Source organism: Lepidochelys kempii, chromosome 5, assembly GCF_965140285.1.
Source record: "Lepidochelys kempii isolate rLepKem1 chromosome 5, rLepKem1.hap1, whole genome shotgun sequence".
NCBI lineage: Eukaryota > Metazoa > Chordata > Testudines > Cheloniidae > Lepidochelys > Lepidochelys kempii.
Window position 1 is genome coordinate 36,043,495 of NC_136384.1, and position 16,962 is coordinate 36,060,456.

Below are 16,962 nucleotides of genomic sequence, written 5' to 3' on the forward strand. Positions count from 1 at the left end.
AAGGGTACAGCTTGCTCAGGAAGGACAGGCAGGGAAAAAAGGGAGGAGATGTTGCCTTATATATTAAAAATGTATACACTTGGACTGAGGTTGAGATAGAAATAAGAGACAGACTTGTTGAAAGTCTCTGGGTAAGGATAAAAGGGGTAAAAAACAAGGATAATGTCATGGTAGGGGTCTATTAAAGACTACCAAACCAGGAAGAATAAGTAGATGAGGTTTTTTTAAACAACTAACAAAATCATCCAAAGCACAGGACTTGGTGGTGATGGGGGACTTCAACTACCCAGACATCTGTTGGGAAAATAACACAGTAGGGCACAGATTATCCAACCAGTTCTTGGAATGTACTGGAGACAATTTTTTATTTCAGAAGGTGGAGAAAGCTACTAGAGGGGAGGCTGTTCTAGATTTGATTTTGACAAATAGGGAAGAACTGGTTGAGAATTTGAAAGTGGAAGGCAACTTGGGTGAAAGTGATCATGAAATGGTAGAGTTCACAATTCTAAGGAATGGTAGGAGGGAGAACAGCACAATAAAGACAATAGATTTCAAGAAGGCAGACTTTAGCAAACTCAGGGAGTTGTAGGTAAAATCCCCTGGGAAGGATTTCTAAGGGGAAAAACAACTGAAGACAGTTGGCAGTTTTTCAAAGAGACATTATTAAGGGCACAAGAGCAAACTATCCCACTGCATAGGAAAGATAGGATGTATGGCAAGAGACCATCCTGGCTTAACCAGGAGATCTTCAATGATCTAAAATTCAAAAAAAGAGTCCTACAAAAACTGGAAACTCGGTCAAACTACAAAGGATGAATATAAACAAACAACACAAGTATGTAAGGACAAAATTAGAAAAGCCAAGGCACAACAAGAAAACATTCTACAAATACACTAGAAGCAAGAGGAAGACCAAGGACAGAGTAGGCCAGTTACTCAATGAGGGGGGAAAGACAATAACAGAAAATGTGGAAATGGCAGAGGTGCGTAATGACTTCTTTGTTTCGGTTTTCACCAAGAAGGTTGGTGACAATGGGACATCTAAAATAGTGAATGCCAGTGAAAATGAGGTAGGATCAGGAGTCTAAAATAGGGAAAGAATAAGTCAAAAATTACTTATACAAGTTAGATGTCTTTAAATCACCAGCGCCTGATGAAGTGCATCCTAGAATACTCAAGGAGCTGACTGAGGAGATATCTGAGCCATTAGCAATTATCTTTGAAAAGTCATGGAAGATGGGAGACATTCCAGAAGACTGGAAAAGGGCAAATATAGGGCCCATCTATAAAAAGAGAAATAAGGACAACCCGGGGAATTACAGATCAGTCAGCTTAACTTCTGTACCCGGAAAGATAATGAAGCAAATAATTAAGCAATCAATTTGCAAACACCTAGAAGATAATAAGGTGATAAATAATCGTCAGCATGGATTTGTCAAGAAAAACTGTGTCAGACCAACCTGATAGATTTCTTTGACAGGGTAACAAGACTTGTGGATAAGGGAGAAGTGGTAGATGTGGTATACCTTGACTTTAGTAAGGCTTTTGATACGGTCTTGCATAACCTTCTCATAAACAAACTAGGGAAATACAACCTAGATGGAGCTACTATAAGGTGGGTGCATAACTGGTTGGAAAATTGTTCCCAGAGAGTAGTTATCAGTGGTTCACAGTCATGCTGGAAGGGCATAACGAGTGGGGTCCCGCAGGGATCAGTTCTGGGTCCGGTTCTGTTCATTATCTTCATCAATGATTTAGATAATGGCATAGAGAGTACATTTATAACATTTGCAGACGATACCAAGCTGGGAGGGGTTGCAAGTGCTTTGAAAGATAGGATTAATATTCAAAATGATCTGGACAACCTGGAGAAATGGTCTGAAGTAAACAGGATGGAATTCAATAAGGACAAATGCAAAGTATTCTACTTAGGAAGGAACAATCAGTTGCACACATACAAAATGGAAAATGACTGCCTAGGAAGGAGTACTGCAGAAAGGGATCTGGGGATCATAGTGGATCACAAGCTAAATATGAATCAACAGTGTAAGGCTATTGCAAAAAAGGCAAACATCATTCTGGGATGTATTAGCAGGAGTATTGTAAGCAAGATACGAGAAGTAATTCTTCCGCTCTACTCTGCACTGATTAGGCCTCAGCTGGAATATTGTGTCCAGTTCTGGGCGCCACATTTCAAGAAAGATGTGGACAAATTGAAGAAAGTCCAGAGAAGAGCAACAAAAATGACTAAAGGTCTAGAAAACATGACCTATGAGGGAAGATTGAAAAAAATTGGGTTTGTTTAGTCTGGAGAAGAGAAGACTGAGAGGGGACATGATAACAGTTTTCAAGTACATAAAAGGTTGTTACAAGGAGGAGGGAGAAAAATTGTTCTTCTTAACCTCTGAGGATAGGACAAGAAGCAATGGGCTTAAATTGCAGCAAGGGCGGTTTAGGTTGGACATTAGGAAAAACTTCCTAACTGTCAGAGTGGTTAAGCACTGGAATATATTGCCAAGGGAGGTGGTGGAATCTCCACCATTGGAGATTTTTAAGAGCAGGTTGGACAAACACCTGTCAGGGATGGTCTAGATAATACTTAGTCCTGCCTTGAGTGCAGGGGACTGCATTAGATGACCTCTCGAGGTCCCTTCCAGTTCTATGATTCTGTGAAATACTGAGCCCGACTCTGTGCTAACATATGCTGGCATATATGAAATAATTGATATCAGTGGAGTTGTTAGTGTAAAACCAGGGTGAGTGGAGAATCAGCCCATATTTTTACACTAGTACAGATGGTGAAGCCTTTTCTAACATGAAACTAATTTAAATTTGGTTTCTATGATGAATTTCCCCTTATTGCAAAACCTCTAAGAGCACACGTTATGGTTATTAATGGATACATTCTACCCTCCAGGAGTCACACAGTGCATCTGTTGACTTCAGCAGGAGCTGCACTAGTGTCTCAGAATGAAGAGCTGGCCTCACAGTATTTCAGTTGAAACTGTTGTTTTTTAATGCACCTGTTCAGTTAGAAAAAATTGCAGAGCTCAGCTTACTCAGACAAAGTAAAACCAACAGGTTTTAGAGTCAAATTTTGAATATCAGAGCCGCTGTGGTTTTGATAGGACACATCGCTCTATCTAGGTCAGCCACTGCTAACTGTAGGGCACCGTGCATTTGTATTTCTTTAGATGTCACTCACTCATATATAATGATCTACATTGATTTCTTTTTGAGGAGTTGATCTGCAGTATTGGCCCTTCTCATTCTATCCAGACTTAAAAACAATCAGTACCTGAAAACTATGGAAAGTAAAAGCATAACCATATTTAGCCAAACAGGACATTACAAAGAAATCACATGATGCTTGCCCTGTGAGACATGAGCTCTGAGCTCTGCTAAGCTGCACTTATGGATACAGCTACAAGCAAACCCTCCTGTCATGCATTTATGCACAAACATCCCACATTGCCTCTTGTAACAACAGTCACATTATGCTTCCTTGCACAAAACCAGCTTTCAGTTTAGATTTCCTTAATCCTGTCAGATTCCAACTCAGCCAGCTAACAACTATTATCTATGGGAAAACCTTCCATGAAATAAAGCAATGTCCTTACTGAAATGACATGTCATAAAAATTAGCTAATGCACCAATCTTATGAAATATTTAGTTTATATCTGTAAATTACAGACTCTTGGTTGCCTAAACTTTTGTGCTATAAATCTCAGAAGCACAGCAATATACAAACAGCACACACAAAATCCGAATCCTAATTCCCATATTTACACATCATACATTGCACTTTTAAACAATGCATTATACACATATAGATACCTACACATTATATATACACACATGAGTGTTCTATTAAAAGTATGAATGTTTTGTAGGATATTCATATGTCGATATTCATTTAAATCTACGTCCTTAAGGGCAGATCCTCAGCTGCTGTTAATGTTATAGCTCCAATGAAGTCAACAGAGCTATGACAATTTATACCAGCTGAGGATCTAGCCCTTGTAGAGAAACAAAGACAGTTCTAAACATGGTGACATAGCAATCTGCCACTAACAGTGAAAGAGCTAAAGGTAAGCCTCACTAAAGGGTTAACTTAGAAGAGTACCCTAATCATTTCCTGAAAGCTGTAGTATGAAACTGCATGGGAAAGAGAGGAGAAACCCAGTGCAAGGTGCACATCACAGAATTGGTTTGCTCCTATAATAAGGGTGTGATTCATAGGACTGTTGGTAAGAGGTTAATCTTTATGTCAAGGTCCCACTCACAGGATATGGGTCAGAGTATCTGTTAGCAAATGCCATCTTGGAATCAAGAAAGTGGGCTCAAGCATGCTGCTAATTTATAGCCTTTTGAATCACCTCATGGTGGCACAAATTCAGTATTGTCGCTTCTCAAGGTGTTGATTGGGGGAAGAAGCAAAATTAGTTTTCTATTTTTTGTTTCTCACTTATATGCGTCAAATGGCAGCATTATTAAGCATTCAAAAATCATGAGTCAGTTTCCAAAATATGCCATTAGAGTATCTTAAAAATCATGAGATTTTAAAACAAATAAATAAATAAATAATCAGGGGTTTGGCCCGCAGGGAGCAAAGGAAACTAAGGAGGCAGTTTATTAAAACCTGAACCTATTGAAGATAGTTCAATCCCCTTTATAAATAAAGCTGTACTATATTTGAGATACGATTGGCTGGTCTCTGGTCTTAGTGCCTTAATGTCAGTAGAATCCACGGCTCCTATGCTACAGCCATCGTGTAAGAAACACAAATCAGAATATGTACATCCTGGCCTAGGAGTGTATATTACAGCTGTTAATGTTGACCTTTTTTTTTTTTTTTATAATAAAGGGAAAATATTAGCTGGCATTTTTTCTGGTATATGGGGTAAAAGCTATTTTATAAGCTTGACTTCTTACAATTGACTTTTTCAAACTAAACTGGTACTTCTTTGCTAATGGCTATTTCTAACATAATTGTTTTAGTGCTGTCAAGTTCAACTAGTTGGTGGTGGTGGGAAAACGTTGAGTCATCTCTACCTAAGCTTCTAAGCAATCAAGCTAATAAGAACACTGTCTCAGGGTTGGCTGGCTTTCTACAGAGCATCAGGGTTACAGCTGAGCATTTCACATCATGTGTAATGGCGCTGCACATTTGATGTAAAAAGGTAAAACACATAGTGCATGAGAATTTTTTTTATAGGACCATATTTCCAATGTGATTTTATAAGTCAATATTAAATCAGTCTGAGCTTCTAATTGTATTTCTGGAAACAAAAAAAAAACAAAAAACAACCCATCCCAAAATGTACCATGTCTGAAGAGAACGAAAGCAATAAAAGGATAATCTTGCAGTTAAAGGACTAGATGGGTATGGATGAGAACTGCGTGCAATTCTTGGTTGTATGACAAACTTCCTGTCTGACTGTAGGCAAGTCACTTAATCTCTCCATGCCTCAGTTTCCTCACCTGTCAAGAGGGGTAATAATATTTCCTTTCTTTCACCCTTTGTCTATCGTGTCTATTTAGATTGTAAAAATTCTAGACAGAGACCATCTCCCTGTAAGTGTTTGTTCAGTGTCTGGCATAATGGGGCCCTGATCTCAGTTGAAGCGTATATGTGCTATTGAAATAAAATAATCACAATGATAAGAAAAACATAAAATATTTAAAACAAAACCAAAAATAAATATGGACAGGCAAGACCACTTTAGTCAACACCCAGCAAAGTGATCAATGGCTCCATGTCTAGTTGGTAGCTAGTATCAAGCGGAGTGCCCCAAGGGTCGGTCCTGGGGCCAGTTTTGTTTAATATCTTCATTAATGATCTGGAGGATGGCGTGGATTGCACCCTCAGCAAGTTTGCAGATGACGCTAAACTGGGAGGAGTGGTAGATACACTGGAGGGTAGGGATAGGATACAGAGGGACCTAGACAAATTGGAGGATTGGGCCAAAAGAAATCTGATGAGGTTCAACAAGGACAAGTGCAGAGTCCTGCACTTAGGATGGATGAATCCCATGCAGTGCTACAGACTAGGGACTGAGTGGCTAGGCAGCAGTTCTGCAGAAAAGGACCTAGGGGTTACAGTGGATGAGAAGCTGGATATGAGTCAACAGTGTGCCCTTGTTGCCAAGAAGGCTAACGATATTTTGGGCTGTATAAGTAGGAGCATTGCCAGCAGATCGAGGGACATGATCATTCTCCTCTATTCAGCATTGGTGAGGCCACATCTGGAGTACTGTGTCCAGTTTTGGGCCCCACACTACAAGAAGGATGTGGAAAAATTGGAAAGAGTCCAGCAGAGGGCAACAAAAATGATTTCGGGGCTGGAGCACACAATTTATGAGGAGAGGCTGAGGGAACTGGGATTATTTAGTCTGCAGAAGAGAAGAATGAGGGGGGATTTGATAGCTGCTTTCAACTACCTGAAAGGGGGTTCCAAAGAGGATGGATCTAGACTGTTCTCAGTGGTACCAGATGACAGAACAAGGAATAATGGTCTAAAGTTGCAGTGGGGGAGGTTTAGGTTGGATATTAGGAAAAACCTTTTCACTAGGAGGGAGGTGAAGCACTGGAATGCGTTACCTAGGGAGGTGGTGGAATCTCCTTCCTTAGAGGTTTTTAAGGTCAGGCTTGACAAAGCGCTGGCTGGGATGATTTAGTTGGGGATTGAACCTGCTTTGAGCAGGGGGTTGGACTAGATGACCTCCTGAGGTCCCTTCCAACCTTGATATTCTATGATTCTATGATTCCATGATTTTAAGTGATCCCAACTTTCATCCTGGCTTACTAGTGATCTCTAGGGAAAAAGCCATGTAATCTGACTGAGTTTTTCAAAGCAGTTCAGGGACATTGCGTAAATCCTGGCACTCACAAAATCAGTAGGAGTTTAGTTATTGACTTCAGTGGGGCCAGGATTTCACTCATTAGTTTCAATTGAAGATATGTATCTAAATCCGTTAGATTGTTTGGAAAATTTCAACCTACACATATATTTTACACCCCAAAAAACTACATTAAAATTATTCAGGTTGCAAAGTCTGGCTCTCAAAAGTTAGGAAATGCCAGAATTAAGATTGCCTGTGCATCCTTAATTCAGCCACCTTGTGTATATGTATTAAGATACAGTATTTAATTACATGATCACATCCTATTCTTCCATAGCACCCCTCCCTTATTCTGTGCCCAGGAAGTACAGTGCTCAGGGACTGAGTCAGAGCTGGGTAGTAAAAGAGACTTATAGGAGCCATGACTCATTTGTTGAAGAAGTTGAGAAGGTGTGTAGTGAACGTGGCAATGGATTGCAGCCCATTATCCACGTATAGTTCAACTCAGGATCAGCACCAGATCATAGCACTTAGATATATTTATAGAGAAGAGAAGCATACATTTATTACCAAAGATTCAAGATTCAAATGATAAGGATAATGGAAACAAAAGGTTCCATATAAAACAAAATCATCACATGGTTTTTGGAGACTAAACTTAACAGGCTAACCTCCTGTCTAAAGAAGTTTCTCTCATCCATCAGTGCCCTCTGCAGTGTTTCAACCAAGGCTGGTTGTAATCCCGTTTTCATGAAAGTAAACGTACTGTCTGTTTACTTTCTAGATGTAGGATAAAAGGGCGTGTTCTTTGCTGACTACTCATATCCCCAAAGTTCATTGTCTGTAGTCAGTGTAAGCTGTTATTCGTGTATGGTTATATCTTTGTTATGTATTATAATTAATGTTGCTGCAATTCAAAATGGCGCATGTGGTAGCAAGGGTTTGAACTCCATCTTGGTACCCTTTCATGACATTTTCCTGCCAAAACTCTGTTTCCCGCCAGAACTTGAGCGACTGAGAGCTGGTTGGAACCGGTTGGGGGAAGTGTCTGCCAGAGTGTGCCTCAGAAATTCGCACCATAGAGAGCATATAAGGCAGCCACGTTCAGCTTCTTTGCGCGGTCATTGGATCAAGACTTCAGCTACTAACATTGGATCAAGACTTTGGCTACTAACACCTGCCAAGGACTTTGATACTTACCTGATTCCTGTGTTCCACCAAAGGATCCAGTGAAGTCCAGATCTGTTGATCTCCTGCTTCGGCGGTAGAGAGCCAGATCCTCCGATGTTCCTGAGATTCTGAGATGGATTATCAGTTGCCGGTGACCTCCATCTGCAGTAGAAGAGAGACAGTAATTGTTTTTCAAGCACTTCATAATTTAACCCAGGGACAGTTTATGCCCCTTACTGGAATCTATTCTTGGGTATATGTAAGGGATCCCTTTAGTGAATCTTCCCCCAGTTGTAACATTCCCTTAATAAATCTTTCTGTTTAAGGTTATATTCTCTCTATCCTTTATTTCAATGCAACACAGGTAGGAGGCACACAGATTTCTAACTCTCCCAGTTGATAGATGCTGGTAGGAGTTGAACCTGTTATTTATGTCACCTTATTATTCTATAATAGAGATTTTGGGGTAACATCAGAGTTAGGATAACCATTCAGGGCTTATTTTTCCTGTTTGCTACTTCTCTGTTGATTTCACATCTCTGTGTTGACTTCAAATATAAATGGGAATACTCTGTGTTAATGTACAAAGCTTAATTTACACCTCAGAGAGACAGATGAAGAAACATCTTTTGTCTGACAAAAAAACAGTTGCCAACTCTGTCTTGATACAGACTTTAAAACATTATTTATGTGTGTGTGTGTGTGTGTGTGTGTATATATATATACATATACATACACACACACAACTCTTTATATAGTATCTGTACATATATTTCTCAGTGATATTAATGACCAGTGTGAGCCTGGCTTTCATTTAAGACCTCACATGACATTCTTTGGAGAACCAGAATATATATTACACACACCAGAATCAGTTGGCATTAGGGGCTTCTTGGGTCACAGCCACATGCTGAACAATGAAGAGAAAATACAATATTGAATAGTTGCTCATTTAGTGAGCAGCATCCATCCTGTGCACTGAATGAGGCACTATGGAAAAAATAGAGCGTGAGCGTGTATTTAAAGACTGTATCATAAGGCATACACACGAGGGGCCAAATTAAGGTTGCACAATTAATTCTGACATTTCCTAACTTTTGAGGGATTGACTTTGCAACTTTAACATTCTTTTAATGTAGTTTTTTTGTATGTAACACCAGATATACATTGTACTGCAAATTCATCCTCCCATATCAGTATAATGGGAAATTTCAACACGATTTTGGGAGGGGAGTGGGGGAGACACTGAACTTGTGATGGCTCCAGGCCCAATTTACTATTAAGAGGCCACTGTGGTCCAGCATACTGGGCACTGGACTGGAAGTCTGGAGAAATGGGATTTTGGTCCTGGCTGTACTACTGACCTACCGTGTGTGGCCGTGGCTAGAGCACCTCACCTGCCTGTACATCCATCTTCCCATCTGTAAAATGTGGATGATGATCCTTACCTTTCTTTTGAGAACTTTGGATGAAAACTGCAACACAAATGTCATGTATTGTTGAAACTAATCCATCCCTGGCCATGCAGAGGTGAACTTGGCCAGGACCAATTTATTATTACAAGACCAGCTGTAAAAAAGCTGAATGACCTGCATGAGGAACCTCCTAGATTCAGCATTTTCGAGGCCTCCTGAAGTGTAAGGATGGCCTCTGCGTGCAACAATTACTGCCCTTTCTGTGGGAACAGCAAGCAGACTTCCCACACCATCTGTGCAAAGGTGCTGGTAGCTCACACAGCTCAAATCACAAAGGACTAGAAATCTCATAAGAAAGCTGCTCTCACCAGACTTCCAGAGCTTATGTGAAACTCCTTGGGCTTAAAAAGCATAGAAATGAGATTCCAAACCTTTTAAAGTTCACCAGTAGTAATGAGGCAGTTCACTTTTATGCCACTATTCTGCTTTTGCTGAGGGAAACTTGTTGAACTATTGGATGTGGCCACAGAACACTGGCTATGTGGCTAGTCTTTTTTTTTTTTTTCCTCTGAGGATTATATGGGAGTATGCCCTTGACTTTCCTTGATAGAGCCTTGGTTACCCCATAATATGCGTGCACACCTCAGCTATACTCTCAACTCCCATTGAAGGGGGCTCAACTCAGTCAGCAGGATCTGAAGGCGTTCGGCACATTGCATGACTGAGCCCATGATGTGCAGAAATATACAAGAGTTGAAGCAAAGAAGAAGTTGAATAATATTTCACACAAACATTTCCTGTACAGGCTTCCGATATTTCTCCCTCACCAGGACAGAGTGACCGACCTTGTGTATGCATTTCTCTGAAAATATTGCACATAGATTCAACTGTAATTTTCCCCTTCTTCATTTACAGTATATAGCTGCTATTTTGAAATCCTAAAACCATCTGGAAAGTTGTATGAGTAAGACAACTTGAATGAAGCCTCTGGGGTTTTGCTGTCTAACAAATATGGACCCAGCAGGTCTTTTGTGAATTTTGTAAATTTTAGCCAGAACAAGAATTTTCACATCATTTAATTAACTTCATGAAAATTTAACATAAATTACTAGAGTTTGGATTTTGTGAACTTTGCAGCATCAACACATGTAAAGAAATATGAGGAATTTTTCAGATTTCACTGAAGCAAAAGGCGAGCAGTCAGTGGGGAATAAGGTTCTTGTGTTTTGCTTTATAATGCTATAGCAAGGGAAAGGAAAGCAGTGTTCTCTTCAAATCAAAGGAGATTGCATAGCAGCTAGAAGCCAAGCTAGACAGCCTCCTTCTTGGTCTTAGTTAGACAGGGCCCCAAACCACAAAGTTCACATCAGGATCCAAACTTCCCTCAGTTCAGAGGTTTCCAGATCCTTGTTTTGGATTGGACCCATCTCTAAATTAGAGCTAATTACATCAGACCGGGTTTAAAAATCTGTAGTGTTGCTATGTAAAATATCACACAAATAAAATACTTTCCGTAAGATTTTGCCAATGGAAGCATTTTGTACTCCGACCTCACTCAGCTCCAGAAAACTATGGGCCATCTTCTGCATCATGATTTCTGCACAACTTCCTATTGATTCCAATGAGGAATCCTACATGAAAACTGATGGCTGGATTGGACCCATCTCTAAATTAGAGCTAATTACATCTGGCTAGAAAACATTTACACAACCCCAAATTGTGTAAAACTAGAGATTTGCATCGCAGACTGCTCAACAATCCTGAAATTCTCCATTGGCACCACCACAAGGAGAATGAGAGGGACACATTCCCTTGTCTTTTTACCATCCTGTTGCTGTTGCCCTCAGTGTGGCTGCAGGTTTCATGCAGTTGGACTCCTGTTCCTCTCAGAAAACTTTTATTTAATATTGTTGGCCTGGATTTCCTAGATTTCTAGCTTTGGAGTCTCTTCTTAGCTGCTGCAGGACAATCTAGCAATTGGTGTTTATCTACCTGCCTGAAGCTTAAAGAGACAGCTAAGCCCCAGTTGCATCAGTTAAGTTTTCGTGCTCTTTCCCTGGCTTGTTTTACACAGTACTTCTCTCTGCAGAGCTAGTGTCTATCTCCACAAGCACATCACCGTGTAAGCAGCTGCGAAGGGGAGGGGCGGAGAGAGAACAAGGTGGCAGAAGCCATGGTGGGGCCTGTCTGGAAGGTGGGGGTGGAGTCCCTGTCTATGAAAAGGGAGGCTGAGGGAGCACATGTGGGGAAAAGGGACATAAGGTATCTGTGTGGAGAAAGAGGTACAGAAAGTCCTAAGAGGAACACAAAAATAAAAGCAATGGAAAATTATGTAAAGAAGGTCAAAAATAAGAAACAAGAGAAAACAAACAGGAAAGAGCTCACTAAGAGAGATGGTGTAAAACAGGAATTTCACAGGCTGAGCCAAATGAGCTTTGAAAAACATGGTGAAGAAAATGTTAGAGAAAACAGAAGAAAACACCGGACCCAATGAGTTATTTATCAATACAGTTCGTGAAAGAGATGTGCTTTATGTGCATTGAAAAACTAGTTAGCATGTTAGCATCTAAGGGATGACTGCCATTAGTGTATGCAAACAAGCTCTCCTCTCACTAACAGCAGTGCAGCTCCCTAGAAATTGATTTGCAGTGAGAAGTTCTTTTCTTTTTAGAAGAACTTTTCTTTTAAAAAAAGAAGCGATAATCCCCGCTAGTATAAATAAAGTGCCTCAGATGCAAAGATGTAACAAAATCTGTGCTATAGCAGCACAATGTAAAATCACCCAAGCATGTCATCACCTGTAGGTGACTTAAACACATGCCCTTCACTTAATGGGTGTGGTTTTAGTGTGTATTGAAAGTCAAAATATGAGAAAGGCAATGTTTGCCTAAATGCAGTAAGAGCATCTACCTTTATAGCTCCTGGAGACCAAACAGGCAGCAGATTACACACGAGCACAGCAGTCAGCTCTGGTGCAAGCGATTGCTCTTATGCTGTACATACAGCAATAGCACAAGGCAGCAGATACGAGAAGCATAAAGTGAGAACAGGTGTAGAGGGAAAATTAGGGAAAGTAAAGTATTATGTCTGTACTGTGATCAGTACTGGGCACACCTACAGAATATTACTGTACTCATTGTGTGTTAGAAGGCATTGCCAATACAAATCAGCTCCCACTACCACCTGGTGAACTCATGTCACTTCTGAATATAGTACGAGTCCCTGATGTTGCTCTTTTTTCTCATGTGACATATTACAGTGTCTCAAGGGCAGAACAAGTCAGGAGATCGGGGCATCTTGACTTGAGTCTGAAATGTAACAGATAGACTTGCACTTGTATTGTGCAGCCCGCAAGTGGTTGTTTGCTATCAGTTGTCACAAGCAAAAGCTGAGGAACAGAAACTATATTTGCAGCAGGCGCATGGTGTTTCCTGTTATGGGAAGGATTAGTCACGGGCACAATATGCCAGTGTTCACTAACTCAACCCCAAATCCCACCCAGCACATATCCAAAAGCAAGCAAACCTCAAAATAAATGCAATTGTCAGTGCAACTGACACTGGCCAACTCTGCAAATGTAAAATGATCCTCACAGAAAACTGATCCCATAGGGAAACACTAACAGCTTAGTGCTGATTTACACAGGCGAAAAATGAACACTGTATTGCCCCCTTGGCCAGCTTTACATTGTGAACCCCTTACTCACCTCTTTTTACGTTGCTAGTCTAGAGGGCAGCAAGGAGTATGAAAGCTCTGAGGCTGACCATGCCCACTTTTGGAAGGCTGTGACCACTTTCCTTCTCTAAAAGAGAGACACAGAAAGGACAGGATAAGTAGGAAGCCCAGAGGAGGAATAACTTGGAATTTGTTTGGATGTTTTGTTTTGATGTTCCTCAAATTTAGGAACCTATCATATCTATACAATAATGATTCCATTCTTAAGAAAGTTCATACACTCATAGATAACAATGCCAGAAGTGTTCACTGTGATCACTTAGTCTGACCTCCTGCATAGCACAGGCCATAGGACTTCCCTGTTTGAACTAGCGCATATCTTTTGGAAAAAGCATTCAATTTCGATTTTAAAAATTGCCACATTGGAGAATCCACCACAGCCCTTGGGAATTTGTTCCAGTAGTTAATAACTTCACTGTTAAAAAAATTGTACCTTATTTCTACTCTGAATTTGTCTAGCTTCAACTTCCAGACATGGGATCTTGTAATATCTTTGTCTCCTAGCCCATTATCAAATTTCTGTATATTGTAATCAAGTCACCTCTTAACCTTCTCTTTGTTAAACAAAAGAGATGGAGCTCCTTGAGTTTATCACTAGAAAGGAATGCTTTCCAGTCCTTTAATCATTCTTGTGACTCTTCTCTGAAGCCGCTCCAATTTATCAACATCCTTCTTGAAGTGCAGACACCCAAACTGGACACAGTTTCCAGCAGTGGTCACACCAGTGTCAAATACAGAGGTAACATAACCTCTCTTTCTCAATATTCTCCTGTTTAAGCATCTAAAGATTGCAGCTCTTTTGACCATATGATTGTTCTGGGAGCTCATGTACAGCTGATTATCCACCATGACCCCCAAATCTTTTTTCAGAGTCTCTGCTTCCAGAATAGAGTCACCTATGCTGTAAGTAAGGCCTACTTTCTTTATTCCTAAGTGCATAACTTTGCATTTGGCTGTATTAAAACACATACTGTTTGCTTGTGCCCAGTTTAACAGGGAATCCAGATCACTCTGTTTCAGTGACCTGTCCTCTTCAGTATTTGCCACTCCCCCAATCTTTGAGACATCTGCAAATTTTATCAGTGATTTTATATTTTCTTCCAGGTCATTGATAAAAATGTTAAATAATGTAGTGAAAGAAAGTATTTATTAAGGTGATGAAGATGGTGATAACGTTGTGACAGAATACACCCCGTATTCACACCCTACACACTACTGTATTAATCTTTGTACGCCTTGTAAGGTATTATTTGAAAACTCAATTGGCTGGTCAGTATAGTCCTGATAAAATACATATAGGAACATTCTATGTGAAGTTATATGATTCCCCTGTATGATGTGTGACAGACCCAGATCAGTGGGGTACAGGAGTCTGGTCGAAGGCAAATATACTGGCCCCTGGATGAACAGTTTTCTGTTCCCTGAGTGACCAGAGGAGGGGCTGCACTAGAGCAATCAAGAATCTGCCAAAACCAATTAAGACAGGCAAGCTAATTAAGACACTGGAGCCAATTAAGCACATACTAGAATTAATTATGGCAGGCAGACTAATCAGGACACCTGGCTTAAAAAGGACCTCCCATTAATTAGGGGTGCGTGTGCAAGGAGTGAGAAGGTGTGCTGTTGGAGGACTGAGGAGTACAAGTGTGATCAGGAGGAAGATCCTGTGGTGAGGGTAAAGAAGGTGTTGGGAGGAGGCCAGGGGGAAGTAGCCCAGGGAGTTGTAGCTGTCATGCAGCTGTTACAAGAGAAACTGTAGACAGTTGTAATCTACTGGGCCCTGGGCTGGAACCCGGAGCAGAGGGCGGGCCTGGGTTCCCCCCATCCCCCCTCAACTCCCTATTTGAGACAAGAGGAGGTGACCTGGACTGTGGGTCCCACCAGAAGGGAAGGTCCCTGGCCTATCCTCCGACCCACAAGGTGGGTCAGCAGAGACTGTGGGGATTGTTCTCCTCCCTTTCCCCATGCTGGCCAGTGATGAGGTTAGCTGAGTGAACAGCAGGTTTGAGCCACTACCAAAAGTGGCCAAACTGTGGGCGGCCATGAATCTCTGAGGCAAGCAAATTTGTCAATAAGCGCAGAACCCACCAAGGCAGAGGAGGAACTTTATCACAGATGTTATTAACACATGTTCCAAACCCCACAGCCCTGCCCAAGCAGAAGTTGACAAACGGGTCTGTCCTAAACAGAGGAATGTGTGCTTGCCCTAATTTGCATTTAAGCAGTAAACAGAGTTGTCATGCAGGAAGGGAAAACAAAAGAAATTCAAACAGGTAAAAAAAAACCCCAGCAGGTTTGTGTGTCTCCTGGTCTCAGCTGGAAATGTTTTTTAAGAGGGAGACTGAAACTATAAAAGGAAGGGACCAACACTGCAAGGCACCCCACTACCCCCCCTTCCCACTTAATTCTTCACACCTGAGAAGACAAAAGGAAACAGCCATTGGACTCTGGGGGAGGGCTCCTAACCTGAAAGTTTGGTCAGTAATCTGCAGAAGCATATGGTGAGAAAGTTTGCTTTGCAACTAAGATAGTTTCTTACATAGATACCAGTAAGAGTTTTATCTTTATTTTTTTAGCCATTTCTGACTTTTATGCCTCATTACTTATACTCAATTAAAATCTCTCTCTTTGTAAACAAACATGTTTTACCTAATTCAGTGTGTTTAAATTAAAGTTTCTGGGTAACTCTATTTACGATAATAAGCTGGTGTATATGACCATAGTCACTGGAGGGGCTATACTAAGACTGGTCAATCAGGGCAAACTGCAAAGAATAGGGCAGATGATCCCCAAAACTGGTGGTTTATTTTATAAATAGATTTACCAAGCCAGTAACTAAACAGCTCCTTACTGGTTACCAAGAAGCTAAAATATAGTTTCCTTTAAGCAATCCAGCCTTTGACTCCCACCCAGACAGCCAAGTCTATATAGTGAGGGTTATTTAAAACCTTATTCACCATATATAAAGTTCTACCAATCTCACAAGATGGGACACATTATCCACCAGGTCAATGAATATTTCAGATCTTACCCAAATACATGCTTACAGCCAATTCTTATTAACTAAATCTAAGATTTTTTTAAAAGGAAAAGAAAGTTAGTGGTTGAAAGATTATACATACTGATATGAATAAAGTTCTTAGGTCAGTTTCATAGCAGAGATAGTGTGGCTGCTGATTTGTAAAAGTCCTTCCAGAATCAGTTCAATAGTTTATAGTCCAATAGGCAGTCCATGTTCAGAGTTTGTTCAAATTCCTCCATGAGAAATTGCAGGGCTAATCCAAAGTAGACCTGGAGATCTGAGTCTTGTGGCTTGAACTTCCCCTGACAAAGTTTAAGCAGATGGGAGATAGTAAGGATAAAGGCCCCAAAGTGCCTTTACAGCTGAAGTTCAGCTGACATACTTGAAGGTCTGTATCCTTGAAGGCCCGTAACACACACACACATACCCTTTTACAGAGGTTACGCCATCTCGGACATCATGGGGTCCCTTACCTTATGCGTTCCATGGGCTGAGTCTGATCATAGCAGTTGTTGAGGATTGTGCCTTTGGGATAACACCACTCCAACTGCCAAGTTGGAAGCATCTGCTTTGATGATGAAAGCATACAAGGTGTCAGGGTGGACCACTATGGGACTGGTGGTAAATAAGTTTTAATTGCTCGAAAGCCTGCTATGCTTCAGGAGACCGGAGGAACCTGGTGTTTTTGTGGCGTGAGGGGGCAAACTGCTTGGAGAACTTTCTTCCCATTGCTTGCATAGATGATTGTCAATACAAACACAAGATCTGTGAAGA

At 40.8% G+C, this 16,962-nt stretch overlaps 1 long non-coding RNA gene across 1 annotated transcript in view; it reads right to left on the bottom strand.

Annotated features, from left to right (window-relative positions):
- LOC140911927 (uncharacterized) overlaps positions 1–16,483 on the bottom strand; it is a 53,487-nt gene extending 37,004 nt beyond the window's left edge. The window contains exons 1-4 of the long non-coding RNA XR_013635879.1: positions 16,289–16,483; positions 13,138–13,233; positions 9,465–9,491; positions 8,047–8,178 (exon numbers count right to left, since the gene is read on the bottom strand). This is a non-coding gene — a long non-coding RNA (uncharacterized LOC140911927). The remainder of the gene's footprint in view (positions 1–8,046; positions 8,179–9,464; positions 9,492–13,137; positions 13,234–16,288) is intronic.
- Between the last annotated feature and the right edge of the window lie 479 nt (positions 16,484–16,962).